This window comes from Canis lupus, chromosome 10 (assembly GCF_011100685.1).
Source record: "Canis lupus familiaris isolate Mischka breed German Shepherd chromosome 10, alternate assembly UU_Cfam_GSD_1.0, whole genome shotgun sequence".
Classification (NCBI taxonomy): domain Eukaryota; kingdom Metazoa; phylum Chordata; class Mammalia; order Carnivora; family Canidae; genus Canis; species Canis lupus.
The window spans coordinates 66,853,845-66,867,791 of record NC_049231.1 but is presented as its reverse complement, the minus strand read 5'-3'; the positions used below and the strand labels follow the sequence as shown (position 1 = coordinate 66,867,791).

General features: G+C 43.1%; 1 long non-coding RNA gene across 1 annotated transcript in view; it reads right to left on the bottom strand.

The window, feature by feature from the left end:
• Positions 1-13,947, bottom strand: part of LOC111097793 — a 343,982-nt gene that overhangs the window by 30,083 nt on the left and 299,952 nt on the right. Inside the window, exon 3 of the long non-coding RNA XR_005366185.1 lies at positions 6,668-6,798. This is a non-coding gene — a long non-coding RNA (uncharacterized LOC111097793). The remainder of the gene's footprint in view (positions 1-6,667; positions 6,799-13,947) is intronic.

Below are 13,947 nucleotides of genomic sequence, written 5' to 3'. Positions count from 1 at the left end.
CCTTCGGCCATGTTACAAGATAGGACTGATTTGCTTAAGGAAAGTGATTTAAAAATATATCATTGATCTTGAGAAATCTTTTAAAGTCTATGACATTTCTTGGCTCAGCAAGGTCAATTTTTGTTCCAAAGTTTCTAAAGAAAAACTCTTATCTCTAAAGGATTGATTGATTTATTTTTAAATAGCAATGTTATTCCTTCTCGTACCCCGTAAGTCATCTTTGTTTCAAACTTGGTTCTCTGAGGTCGCTGAACTCATTGGACCCATATGAAAGAGCATGAGTCTCTCTTCTATAATTCCTTTTCACGACTTTAAATCCACCAGGTGCTCCAATGGTTCTGATGATGAGGAAGGTGGAATTGCCCCAACGTGTAATTGAGCACTTGCTTGGGGCCCCGCAGAGTAACCTGTACCTTTGTACTTTCGCAGGCAAGAAAAAGTTATGGGGCTACCTTGAAACTCAGCCTACTATCTGACCTGTGGGATAATTTTTTTTGTATATATATTTTTTATTGGAGTTCAATTTGCCAACATATAGCATAACACCCAGTGCTCATCCCATCAAGTGCTCCCCTCGGTGCCCGTTGTCACCCAGTCACCCCATCTCCCCCCCCACCTCCCTTTCCACCACCCCTTGTTCGTTTCCCAGAGTTAGGAGTCTCTCATGTCCTGTCTCCCTCATTGATATTTCCCACTCATTTTCTCTCCTTTCCCCTTTATTCCCTTTCACTATTTTTTATATTCCCCAAATGAATGAGACCATATAAGGTTGACTGACTTCACTCAGCATAATACCCTCCAGTTCCATCCATGTGGAAGCAAATGGTGGGTATTTGTCGTTTCTAATGGCTGAGGAATATTCCATTGTATACACAGACCACAGCTTCTTTATCCATTCATCTTTCGATGGACAGTGAGGCTCCTTCCAGAGTTTGGCTATTGTGGACATTGCTGCTATGAACATCGGGGTGCAGGTGTCCCCGTGTTTCCCTGCATCTGTATCTTTGGGGTAAATCCCCAGCAGTGCGATTGCTGGGTCGTAGGGCAGGTCTATTTTTAACTCTTTGAGGAACCTCCACACAGTTTTCCAGAGTGGCTGCACCAGGTCACATTCCCACCAACAGTGCAGGAGGGTTCCCCTTCCTCCACATCCTCTCCAACATTTGCGGTTTCCCGTCTTGTTCATTTTCCCCATTCTCACTGGGGTGAGGTGGTATCTCGTTGTGGTTTTGATTCGTATTTCCCTGATGGCCAGCGATGCAGAGCGTTTTCTCATGTGCTTGTTGGCCACGTGTAGGTCTTCTTTGGTGAAATTTCTGTTCATGTCTTTTGCCCTTTTCATGATTGGATTGTTTCACCCTTTGCTGTTGAGTTTAATAAGTTCTTTATAGATCTTGGATACTAGCCCTTTATCTGATAGGTCATTTATGAATATCATCTCCCATTCTGTAGGCTTTTAGTTTTGTTGACTATTTCTTTTGCTGTGCAGAAGCTTTTTATCTTAAGTCCCAATTATTCATTTTTGCTTTTGTTTCCCTTGCCTTCACGGATATATCTTGCAAGAAGTTGCTGTGGCCAAGTTCAAAAAGGGTGTTGCCTGTGTTCTCCTCTAGGATTTTGATGTGTTCTTGTCTCACATTTAGATCTTTGTGTCTGGTGCAAGAGAATGCTCTAGTTTCATTCTTCTGCACATGGCTGTGCAATTTTCCCAGCACCATTTGTTGAAGAGACTGCCCTTTTTCCAGTGGATAGTCTTTCCTGCTATGGTCAATATTAGTTGACCATAGAGTTGAGGGCTCATTTCTGGATTCTCTATTCTGTTCCATTGATCTATGTGTCTGTTTTTGTGCCAGTGCCACACTGTCTTGATGACCACAGCTTTGTAGTACAACCTGAAATCCAGTATTGTCATGCCCCCAGCTCTAGTTTTCTTTTTCAATATTCCCCTGGCTATTCGGGGTCTTTTTTGATTTCACACAAATCTTAAGATGATTTGTTCCAAATCTCTGAAGAAAGTCCATGGTATTATGATAGGGATTGCATTAAATGTGTAAATTGCCCCGGGTAGCATTGACATTTTCACAATATTAATTCTTCCACCCCAAGATTGCTAGAACTCATACAGCAATTCGGCAGTGTGGCAGGATACAAAATCAATGCCCAGAAGTCAGTGGCATTTCTATACACTAACAATGGAACTGAAGAAAGAGAAATTAAGGAATCAATCCCATTTACAATTGCACCCAAAAGCATAAGATACCTAGGAATAAACCTAACCAAAGAGGGAAAGCATCTATACCCTAAAAACTACAGAACACTCCTGAAAGAAATTAAGACACAAAGAGATGGAAAAATATTCCATGCTCATGGATTGGAAGAATTAATACTGTGGGATGATTTTAAACCTAATGTATAAATATTGAATATAATCAACTAAGAAATCATTAAACTACTTGCTAAAGTGACAGAAGATTAGTAAATCAAGGACTTGCTAATGTTAAACAATGGATTTGATATTCAGAGCTGGATTTCCTCCAGTGTTCCTGGGCCTTTGCCTGTACAGCCCTCCAGGGTTCTTCCACATGACCCCTCATTCCTCTCTACCCACTGCCAGGATCCCACAAGGAAGGGACTCTTCTCAGACTCTTGTTCTGCACTAGTTGCATGAGAGGCCAAGGTTCCAACCTCTACCAGGATGATGTGGTTGTGATTTTGATTTACTTAACCCACATCCAGAGTTCCTCCTGTCTAGTAGAAGAGATAAACCAAGAGATTTTGGATATGTCATTGAACCCCATGAGGACTCAGCTGTTTTTGTTTTTTCTGTGAAATGGGAGGATTTGATGATATCATGTATGAAATGCTTTCCATGCTAGATATCAACAGGTCAGTGTCAGGCTTGCCTCTAAGTTGTGTGCAGCCTAACGCAAAAGTATGAATACAGACCCACATATCACATCTCTACGACTTAAAAAGTCATGAAAACTGTTAAGTAAAAAGTTCAATCTTGCGGCCTTCAAAAAGACCTGAAAGGCCTTGTTTAAATTTAGAAATTCTGGGCTTCTTGGAGTTCTATGCTGGAGTGCAATCCCTTCTCACACCTCTCCCCTTTTCTTTCCATCCTGCCTGTGTCCAACCACAAAGAACCTTATGTGGGCATCTTACTTCACTGGTTCAAACTCTCTCAACATCCCCTCCAAAGAGCTGCTTGTTGGCTAATCCACTAACCCAGAAGGGTGCTAGGACCCACAAGTGGGAACTAATAAGGGTCGTTCTGTTTATTATGCTCATGGGGAACCATGGAGCTTTCTCTCTTCTCTGCTCTCCTCTTCTTTGACAGTGAGCTCAATTTTTAATGGTCAAAGCGCAAGAGCCATCGGTATAAGTTCTAAGAAGTCAACTTACTGAGAACATTACACTTACAGGATTCTTCTAGCATAAATGACCATGTACCAAAAATACTTCACGGCTAAAAAATGAATTTTGTATTTGTGATTTTATCTTTTTAGACTCGTGGAATTCCACAACCAAGTTCACATTCTCTGGCTCTTTCTTTTTTCCAGTTTTTGTTTCTATTTTAAACAAGCTGCAGTTGAGTAACACAATTGAGACCTGTTACAGTCTCAATGCAAAACACTATCCACTGATGTGTGCGTAATAGTCCTATTGCTATCAGTTATTACGTTTAGTTAATAAAGTGCCCTGAGAATATATAGAAGGTTTTTGAGATGCAATTTTAAATTTACCTGGAGACTGCTTATTCTCTTATCAAATATTTAAGGCTTCCTCTTCTTAGTGTGATGGTTTAAGATCCAAAAGGTACAGGAACACATTAATGTAGGAAAGTAATGATCTGATTCAATAGAACCCTTGACTACTACAGAGAGAAATAGCACCAGAATTAATATGAATTGGAAACCTGGTTTTCAACTGGAGGCTACAACTTAAAAAATAAAAGATTGTTTGGAATTTCTGCCTTTAGATAGTGTGCTTAGTAATATCAGTTTCTTGGCTGCTTTATGAGTATTTGGATGCTTACTATAAAAAGAAGACCTCACTTGAAATAGCACAAGCCATGATTCGAGCCGATCTCCTGTAGACCCTATGGGATCAGAGACCCAGCAAACATCTGTTTTACACTTGTTAATAAGGAAAAGGGTGAAAATTTGATCGATTCCTAGGAGACAATAAAACAGAGTTCAGGGGGCTCTGAGTTTGAGGTCCAAGGGAACAAAAGGATCCCCCAAATCATCTGCAATCCAAAGGCTGCAAGAAAAGGAAATGATTGTCCCATCTGTGCAAGAATTCAGGATCCTGGTCCAGGTCTGGTGAAATTCAGTGATTGATGCACACTGAGAGCAGAGATGTTTGTCCTTTACCAAAGTCCATGGCTGTTGGTTGCATCAGGGCCTGGAAAAGCTCCAGAGGCAGGATGGTCTCTGGCACTGATCCACCAGCTTACTCCCTCCTCCCCCACAAGCTGGGGCTTTTGGATTGAATGTCCAAGGAACCGTTGTCGTGTTGGCCTGAAGTTTTCAGTTCCACAAACCTGATCTCTCCCTAAGGCTTACCTTGATGTTGATTCCAAGTCTAGTGTATGGGGCTGACGATGATGTAAGAGACAAACGCTTGAAAACTGAACTTGGATCCTTTTCGGGCTGTGGTAGAGCTGAGGGCAAGGCTTTGCTTTAGAAGCCGAGGAGCTGAGTGGATGGTGAGGGGAGAAGACAAACTGAGTACATACCAGCTTCTCTAGGGTGTGTTCCTGCAAACTTAAATGCATGTGCTGCTGCAAGAGCAGCATTGGCGTCGTGTTCAAATCAGTTCCAAATGCAAAATGTGGTTTCCCCAAATGCAAAATGTGATATAATATCCTTAGGTGCTCTGGTGAACCTCTGAGGGACAGTGGTGACAAATAAGTTTGCAAACATTTATTATACGTGGAATACTGCAACACTGAGTTTCAAATAATTAAAATTTAATGCGTGTAAATGATGGAAATAAAAGTACAGGTATCGCACTTAAAATACTAAACTGGTTTTTACACTATCCTTTTAAAATGCATGATTATTATAGTGATAATTACTAGAGATGACTTTTTAATGTACTTTATCACGTTCATGGAATCTTTGCCTTGATGCTACTCTAGCCCAGTGATGCCCAGACTTTGACCTTCATAAACTGATCATTTTAAATATGAATAATAACAAAATAAGTATGACAAATATAACAGTAAGAAATAGTAATATGGAACTGACATAAGATTTGGAACTTTAAAGCTTTTCATTTATTCTTTAATTGTATGAATAGTAGCTAAACATGTTCTTATTATTATTCTCTGGATGGTTTATTCATGTAGATGGCATTACATGGTACATTTATTCAGGTTCTTTCTTTTCTTAACGTTCGTGATTTTTCTATATCACTGCAGCTCTCTTTCATTCGTTTTAAACTGCTGTACCTAATTCTATAATGTGACTCTACTGGGTCTATGTAACATTCTCCACTTGCTTATTTGTGCTTCTTTTTGCCCATGTGTGGGCACAATAGAGAAATACTCTCACATAAGCATGGAGACAGGTATGCAGCTTGCCATTTTTTTTTCCGGGTAAGGGTTTTAATAAAAGGCAAATTTTCACTAATTCTCCTCGTTATTTTCTAAAACATAAAGGAGCTACCACATACTCTAAAAGAGAAAAAAAATTACAAGCGGAAAAAAAAAAAAAAAAAAGAGGATCTTCTCCAAGCCAGAATAAATGGACACCTTACCATGGTTTTATGGAAGATCAAGATGAGCTCTAGTGCCACAGTCTGATTTGGAGAACTACCACTCGAGTCTAAACTCAAAAGCAAACAGGCTCTTCTTCCATCAAGTAGCTTCAGAAGAATACAACAAAGACAATAGCTGTGAATGCCTGGTCGTGGTGGCTCATCTCCCTACTTGTTGCCCCCATCCCCAGCTCACCTCCCTTAAGAGGCACCAAAGGGGTGTGGGGGTCACCGTGGGTCCGTCTGTATACACTGCCCAAGAGGGTTTACTTACACCAATGAGTTTTTGGCCCTCTCCTGCTCTCAGCACCTGCTGGTCCCTAGTGGGGCACTTGCCTAAATAGTGGCTGGTGTTCCTGGGAGTACAGCGGATGAACTGATGAGGAGGCATGTATTGTATTCGATGTGATATAATAACACACTATTCGATATATAATAACTTCTTCAATATATAGTAACTAAATATTAGTTTAATATCCATTACCAGAAAACGACCAAAGATACTTAATATCTCATGTAAGAGACATGGGTTGATTAAAAGAAGAAATATCGAAAGTGAATCTGTAGGCACTAACACAGAAAAATAACCAGAGTTAAAGTAAAGTGAGTACTCTGTAACGATCTGAGCAATTTAGTCGACATTTTGGATTCCCAGTCTTCTCATCTTTCAGGTGGGCTCAGTAACCCATCCCTCCCAGCAACATAACAAAGGTTATGTAAGGTGAACCTCAGCAAGTGCCCGGCACACACAGTGAGTGGGTACAGTGTAAGTCTGTCTCACTGCTTTTCCACTTTTTTCTCTTCCTCCTCCAGGAATCTCTTCTCCAGCTCCTAATCTAGAATTTCATCCTGACAAAGTCTGAATGTTTTGTTGATCAGAGTCAAACTAAGGTCTTACCTGTCAATAACGGTATTTGTAGTCAAGTATGCAAGCTCTGCAAACTCACAAGTCTTCCACATGCAAATGAGTGGACCTCTCGGGGTGGAATTTCAGGCCCGGAGATGAAATTCTTGAGGAGGGAGTGATTCCTGGAGATAGAAAAAGAACACCATGCAGATTATTTGTTAGGCCCGAACGGGGTGTGGAATACCTGTCTGTCGTGTTCCAGTGAAGAGCTGTCACTTCCTCTGGGCCAAGGCATTTACTTTCTGGCATACAAAGGCCAAGATAAAAATCTACTAAGATCGGAAAAGAAATGTAGTTTGTTGGAAAAAAAAAAAAATGAAACCGGCTATAGCTACTCATCTAGGAATAACCTAGGGGAAGTGAAAGCTCCTGGTTCAGTTTTGAAACTGGGTTTTATTTTCCAGTGGACTGGAATGTACAGAGAAAGCCCAGCTTGCAGGAATCTCCCACCGGCCTCCCCGAGATCCTTTGTGAAAATGTAAGTTATATGTATTTTCACCCAGAGTGAGAGAGAGCGTCATATATTGTCTGGAAACAATTAGAGGTATTTTTCCATCTTGATCTGACAACCTCAGACACATAGGCGATTGTCGGCTGGGGTGGGGGGGTTGGGTGTTGGTGTTGGTGTTCGAAGTCTAAGTTCTAGTGTTAACTATTTAAACAGTTAAAGTATAAAAACGAATTAAGTTGAACATGCTTGGAGCCCCAAAGGGTGGACACTGATGGAACTGGGAGGCTCAGAGAGGTTTAAAAGTCACCAAGAAGAAAAGTCTCGAAGCTTGGAAAATATTCTGTGGCTGCTAATGATTTTCCAAGACCCTTCAGGAAAACCATGTGACAAGGAGAGACCATTCAGGGAAGTGCCTAACCTGCCACCAGAGGCTGTGTGGGGACCTGGGAGCCTGCCGGGAGCCTGGCATCACCTGCTTCAAGGTATGGCACCAGCGCGGTGGCCCCAGACGGCCTGCAGAACGAAAGGTCTTGCTGCCGAGATGTGCCAGTCTCCGGGAAAGTGCATTTGGATTATTAAAAAGAGAAATTCTACTGGTTCATTTTGAAAGAAGGCTGGCATGGAAGGAGAGGTCAGAGAGGGGTCAGGGCAGCCTGAGAAGGCACTTGGGGAAAGTGAGCCAGTGCGGACAAGAGATATGCAAAACCTGACGCAGACTCATGTGGCGAAACTTTTTCAAGTTTCGTGAAAAACCTTTTAAACTTTGCTTTAAAACCAAAGTTAGAGGCAAATGTTCCCACCTCTCTCTCTGTTTGTCAGTGAAGTCCAAATTGCCAAGTGCCATAAAGGACAGTTGTGTCAACAGCACCAGGCTTTGCATTTGCCAAATGGTAGTCAGCAAAACAGGCCTCACACTTGTGTAGGGACCTAACACTTGGCAGTGTGTTTTCACAGCTCTGGTTTAGTGGATCCTTATGGGAAACGTGCAGGAGAAGCGGGAAGGTGACACCATTTCAAAGATGGGAAAACAGGGGCTTGGGGAAGCGGAAGATCTCGTACAGCGTTGCAGAGCTAGTGGGAGGTGGAGTGAGGATTCACACCTGGTCCACCCACTCTACTCAGTCCCTGTCCCCACACCATGTGTGGCTGCTGGGCTGCTCTCCAGAAAAGAACGTGGGCTACTCAGTGAGCTCATGGGGTGGGGGTGGGGGGCGAGAGTGTGACTAACATCCTGTCATCAGGATACAGCTGTCCATTTCTTTTCCTGCCTTCCTTCCCCTTCCCCTACTTCCCAGGTATGTGTCTGCAGCCTCCAAGTGGAAACGAGCGAGAGGGACGTGCCTTCAGCCCAGAGCAGAAACAGAAGAAAAAAGCTATGGTGCAAGGTGTCGGGGTCCTAAGCCTCACCCTGGGTGATGCAGCACGGTTCAAAAGGGCTTCAGAAGAAACTTGCTAAAATATAAAATTTGACAGAAAATCCCTGCACACCATCAGCAGATGGGGTCAGGAATGAGAAGACTTGTCCTTTTTCCCCACAGAGCATCACTTAGGACCAGAAGAATCCCTGAGGATATACCCTCTTCTTTAAAAATACTAGCTTTTTTTTTTTTTTTTTTTTGAGGATGGAATAATTTTTCCCTTATTCAACAAGAAGCAAAGTAGCATTAAAGACCAGAAATATTAGTAATATTGAAGAAAGCTGGCCTTTTCTCAGAAGATGGACTTACATTTAGCCACCGAATCTCAGTTTTTGATTGAAAGATGAGCTTACGAGTCAGTAAGATCTGTGCGTATGGTTCTTGGGTCAGGTTGGTAATAAAGCTCTGTCTTTCCCACCCGTGATCCCCAAGTTGGCCGCGGCATCGGCACAGAACCCCACGGAAAGGTAGGGAATCAGAGGCCCGGCAGGCTTCCAGTGAGAGAAGAGCAGGAGGGCCCGAGACCCTGTACCAAAGCTCAGGTCATTAGCAGGACCTCTGGGTGCCTGATTGTGCATCTCTTTATCCTCCTTTCCCACAAAACTCAAATTCATGTGTCTAACAAATTTCCTCATTTTGACAAGTTTAGAGGAGATAAGAAACTGGCCCATAGGAATAAAGTGGAAGCCTGACAACAAAAGTAGCATAAAATGCACAAGACACAGACATAGGAACTACAGATATTCATCGTTCTGGGGCCATCTGGCTAGGGGCAAAGGCAACCTACCTCCCCATACCACATTTGAACTTTCAGAGCAGGAGTCAAATAGGATGGGCACACACTACTTGAGAAAACAGGAAATGCATAGTGTTATTTTAAAAAAAACTATTTTTATCCAAATGATAATAAATCTGTCAGTCTCTATAGTTTTGTTTTGTTTTGTTTTGTTTTTTTCCAATTGTGGTGAAAGACACGTAACAGAACATTTACCATCTCAACCATTTCCGAGTCTACAGCTCAGTGGTCTTAAGTATATTCACACTGATTGACATAGATTTCCAGAACTTTTTCATCTTGTAAAACTTAAATTCTATACCCATTAAACAACCCTCCCTGTCTCCAGCCCCGGCAACTGCCATTCTACCTTCAGCTTCTGTGAATTTGACTACTCGGGACACCACATATAAGTGGAATCCTACAGTATTTATGCTTCTATGACTAGCAGTTTCACTTCGCGGAATGTCCTCAAAGTTCATCCATGTCGTAGCACCTGACAGGATCTCCCCCCTTTTTAAGGCTCAGTAATATTCCGTCGAACACATACACCACATTTTGTTTGTTCATTCACCCACTGATGGGCACGTGGGTCGCTCCCGCCGCCTGGCGATCGTGAACAGTGCCGCTACGAACATGGGTGTGCAAATGATCTCGAGACCCTGCCTTTATTGTTTTTTGGAGAGATAATTCCTCTGCTCTTCAGAAAATACGACCATCGAAAATAACTTGAAAATGAGCCCTTTTAAAATTTAAATTCTTTGCAGAGAGCTGAGTTTCCTTCACAGTAAATACTTTGGGGCAGTACCCTGATGGCGGGGTTAGTGATACGGTGGGACTGGCAACCGCTACCTCTGCCTCTGAACAGGCATCTTACCCTCAGCCACGGTTGACCTATTTTCTCCCCATTCAAAAGCTTCCGGTGTGAGCGCTTCATTCTTTCCTTTCCATGTGCCTCTGCTTCCACCCTATGACCTTCTTTTCCCTAAACAGATAAAAGTCTTGACCTGTCCGGGGCCCACCCCCATCTCTACCTGGAGGGGACCACCACCTGCCTCACCTCATTGGTTATCATTATTACGTCACCCAGATCAATCACTGGGCACTCGCACTGTTGTAACTGTCGCTTTGATCATTCGTTACACTTTGTTAGTCCTCATCAGATCCAGGCCCCGCTAATCGGAAACAGCGGCCTTCCCAAAGCAAGGCAACCTGGTGACCAGGGGCAATTACCACATTGTTTGGTTTCTAAATTAGTCCCTTCTTGGTGCTCTGATCACCATCAGGAGGCTGGTGATTCGGGAACCCAGGGGGTGCCTGCTGTCCTTACCTCCCGTGGCCAGCCCGGCTTCACACATATCCCGACGGCACTTCCCGCCGAGGGTGACCCCAGTGGGGCCTGAGAAACACAGTCTCTGACCTAGACGCTTAGCCTCCTCATGACAGAAAGTCCTTCCTGGGACTTCTCATCCCCGGGCACTGACACACGAGACAATTCCCATCGAAGCGGACTCCTCTGTGAGAAGCTTTGGGTCTCGCCCTCGACACTGTCCCCACCACGGCAGAGTCCCAGGCTCAACAGCAGCCCGGTTCCTTCCGGCCCACACCTAGGAGGGGCCGGGAGTGGGAGCGAATGCAAGGGGACAGCTGCCAGGCTTCCAGATAACCGAGCAGGCGGCCAGGCTTCTACTGTAGCTCAGATGCCAGGGGCCAGCCTTGGAGGAAGGTTTGAGGAGACCACGTGCAGGACCCTGAAGGGAAATTACACCATCTTCCAGCACATCATTTTCCTCAATGGCAGTGCTCCCCAAACTTCAGGAACTTAGGTAGTGCTTTCCTGATTTTTATCGTACACAATACTCTTTTTTTTTTTTATTATTTTAACAGATCATTTACAAGAAAACATACTTTGCAGGGGAAGCAAGTATTTCTCGTGTTTCATTCAGCAATGTCTAAAAATATCATGTATTCCCACCTCAACCGGCACCCTGCCCCAGCGGTTAGCCCCGGGGCAGGGTGCAGGTGAATGCCCATCATCCAGCTGTAATTTCTGTCATGACTTGGGGTGGCACAGCTTGGTGGCCCCCAAATAGCATGATCTGGATTTGCCAGGTTACTATTGCTAATGAGCCATGGAGGCTTATTCCTGCTTATTCCTGGAGGCCCTGCCTTGGAGGAACCACTTTGATGGTTCAATGCCAGGCTGTGTAGAATAGGAGGAAGCTTTTGGGGCAGAGCACTTTCTTAGCTACCTTTGGAGCTTATCTTCTGGTGCTTGACGGATGCCTCCTGGAGCTGATGCTCATTCTCCCCATCCTCTCTCTACATCCGCCACCTACCCCCTCTGTGACCTGCATCAGCTCTCATACTTGTATTGGCCAACAGAGTGGCATTCCTCCGAAACAAAGCTTTTACTCCCAAAATGTCCACCTGGGGACCTTCAAACTGTATCCCAGCACATCTCAAGTTTGCTGGCTTCGATTTCATGTGGCTTTCCATGGCCAGAGTCAGAGCAGTCGTAAGCTACTCTTGACGAGCGCCTGGATGGAGGGATTTCAGTTTCTACGAGCAGATCTCATAGCAAGTCTACAAGAAGAAATGCGCGCAGCTCCCGCTCTCCCTCTTCCGTCTCCGAAGCTGCAGTTAGCAGGAGGCATGTAGCTCAAGCATGCCTTTTGATTTAAGGTAAAAAAGGAGAGATTTTGTTTTTCACTAAGGCAGAATAGATCTTAATGTAGTAATTGAATTTAGTTCTATTTAGTCTAGTTTGATGGAGTAGATCTAGAGTTGGGAGGGAAGAATTGACATTGTTTAATACTTAACAGATGGATAGAAAACAAAAAGTTTAGGAGATAAGAATGTCAGAAGGTTACCAGCTGCTGTGGGTATATGGTAAAATGAATTTATTTGAAAGCTTAGCTGATGTTTATTAACACATGCCTCTCTTTCCATTATATTTTAGATTCACAAATTATTCGGAGGAAGAGCTCTTATTTTCAGCTAAATCTTGATTAGGTTGCTGTGTTCTGGAAAGGTGTATTCGTGTTTCAGGTGAGGTGTACTTCACTACATAAGGAGATGTTTCTGCTCTTTGAGCGGTGGAATATTTGGAGAGCAATCTGGTAGCATGTTAACTCCATGAAGCAAGAGCCATTGCTTTCTATTCTCAAATGTGGGTGTCTGAAGATCACTAAACAATCACGGGAAGTTAAGCAAACCTCCCGACATATGCACTAATTTTCATGATGTGAAATTCCACTTCTAAGATAGTTCGTTAGGCAAGGGCTACCTCTGTATTCTGGCGAGGGTAGATTTGCCATTGAAAATGTAGGGAATTGATCCACTGGAAGCCTGCGAATAGCAGCCTCTTGGCACCAACTCCTCTTGTATTGTGTCTTGTATCTAATATGAAGCCAGTCAAATCGGCTGCAGGCATTGAGAGATGATGTGAGCCTGACAGGGGAGCTTAGCATTTGGAACCTTCAGAGAGTCTGTGGCAGTGACTTCCTCAGGGATGTTGGTCAACACTTAACCCATGGATTCAGTCTCCCCAGCTTCCTGGTGGAGATTCAGTTGCTTAACTATTTAGCAGGGGTTCTTTAAAAAGCAGCGAATTACTCATTGCCTGAAAAGCGGTTTGAAGACACACTAAGTACCATTGTGGTTAAATTGAGGAAGGCTACTTTCATGTACACCTTCTGTAAAAACCATTAGATAATTCTTTGGGTCAAAAGGACAATGCATTAGGATAAATAAGTACGAAATAAGAGAAGTCATCGAATAGAAAGTGGAACACTTGACAGGAACTCCACGTGTGGTAGGATGGATTGGTTCTAGGGTTACATGGGATTGCCAAAGGAAAATAGATTTGTGAGGAGGGCAGTAGGAGGGAGAAGGATGGGCAGGCTATTGATGAAAAACCTGGCTAAACAATTGAAGCTCCAGGAACTTAAATATAAAACCAAACATGATATTTCCTTAAAGCACCAGCTCTTTAGGCCTTGGAAGCAAGTCATATCCAATCAACACTTATTTGTTGGGCGTCTGCGATGCATTTATTACCGTGTTAGGATTTGTGAGAAAAACTAAAGGGTGAGAAATAAGGGGTCTCAGACTTTAAGAAATTTATAAACTCATTGGGAAGCCAAGGGTTACATACAGTAAGAAACTCTTAAGACAGCAATACAGTCAAGCAGTGTAATCAAGGACAAATGCTAAGTTTTATGGAGAAGGATGCATCAGTGAAGGCTGCAGTTCTTATTAATAGAAACCTTGGGGTAATTGCCAAAGACTTTACAGGAAGGTGGTGTTTGACCTAGCTAGGTCTTGAAGGGTTTTACTGTTCACCAATTTTAGATGGAAAATTCTTCCACTTTAAGCCATTTCTGTTTCAGACCAAGACGGTTATTTCTCATTCTTCCTTTACAGATTCTTCTACTAATTCCCTTTTAAATATTGGCATTCGTCAAGTTTTATACTTGAGCACATTCCTTTTCTACTCACTAAACCAAACACTATCAATACCGATGGGTTAAAAACTTAAATGAGAACAGAAAATAGGTAACAAAAGAGGAGTCCAGTAGATAGGATGCAATAAGAAGTTATGGGACTTGTGGTAAAGGAAGAG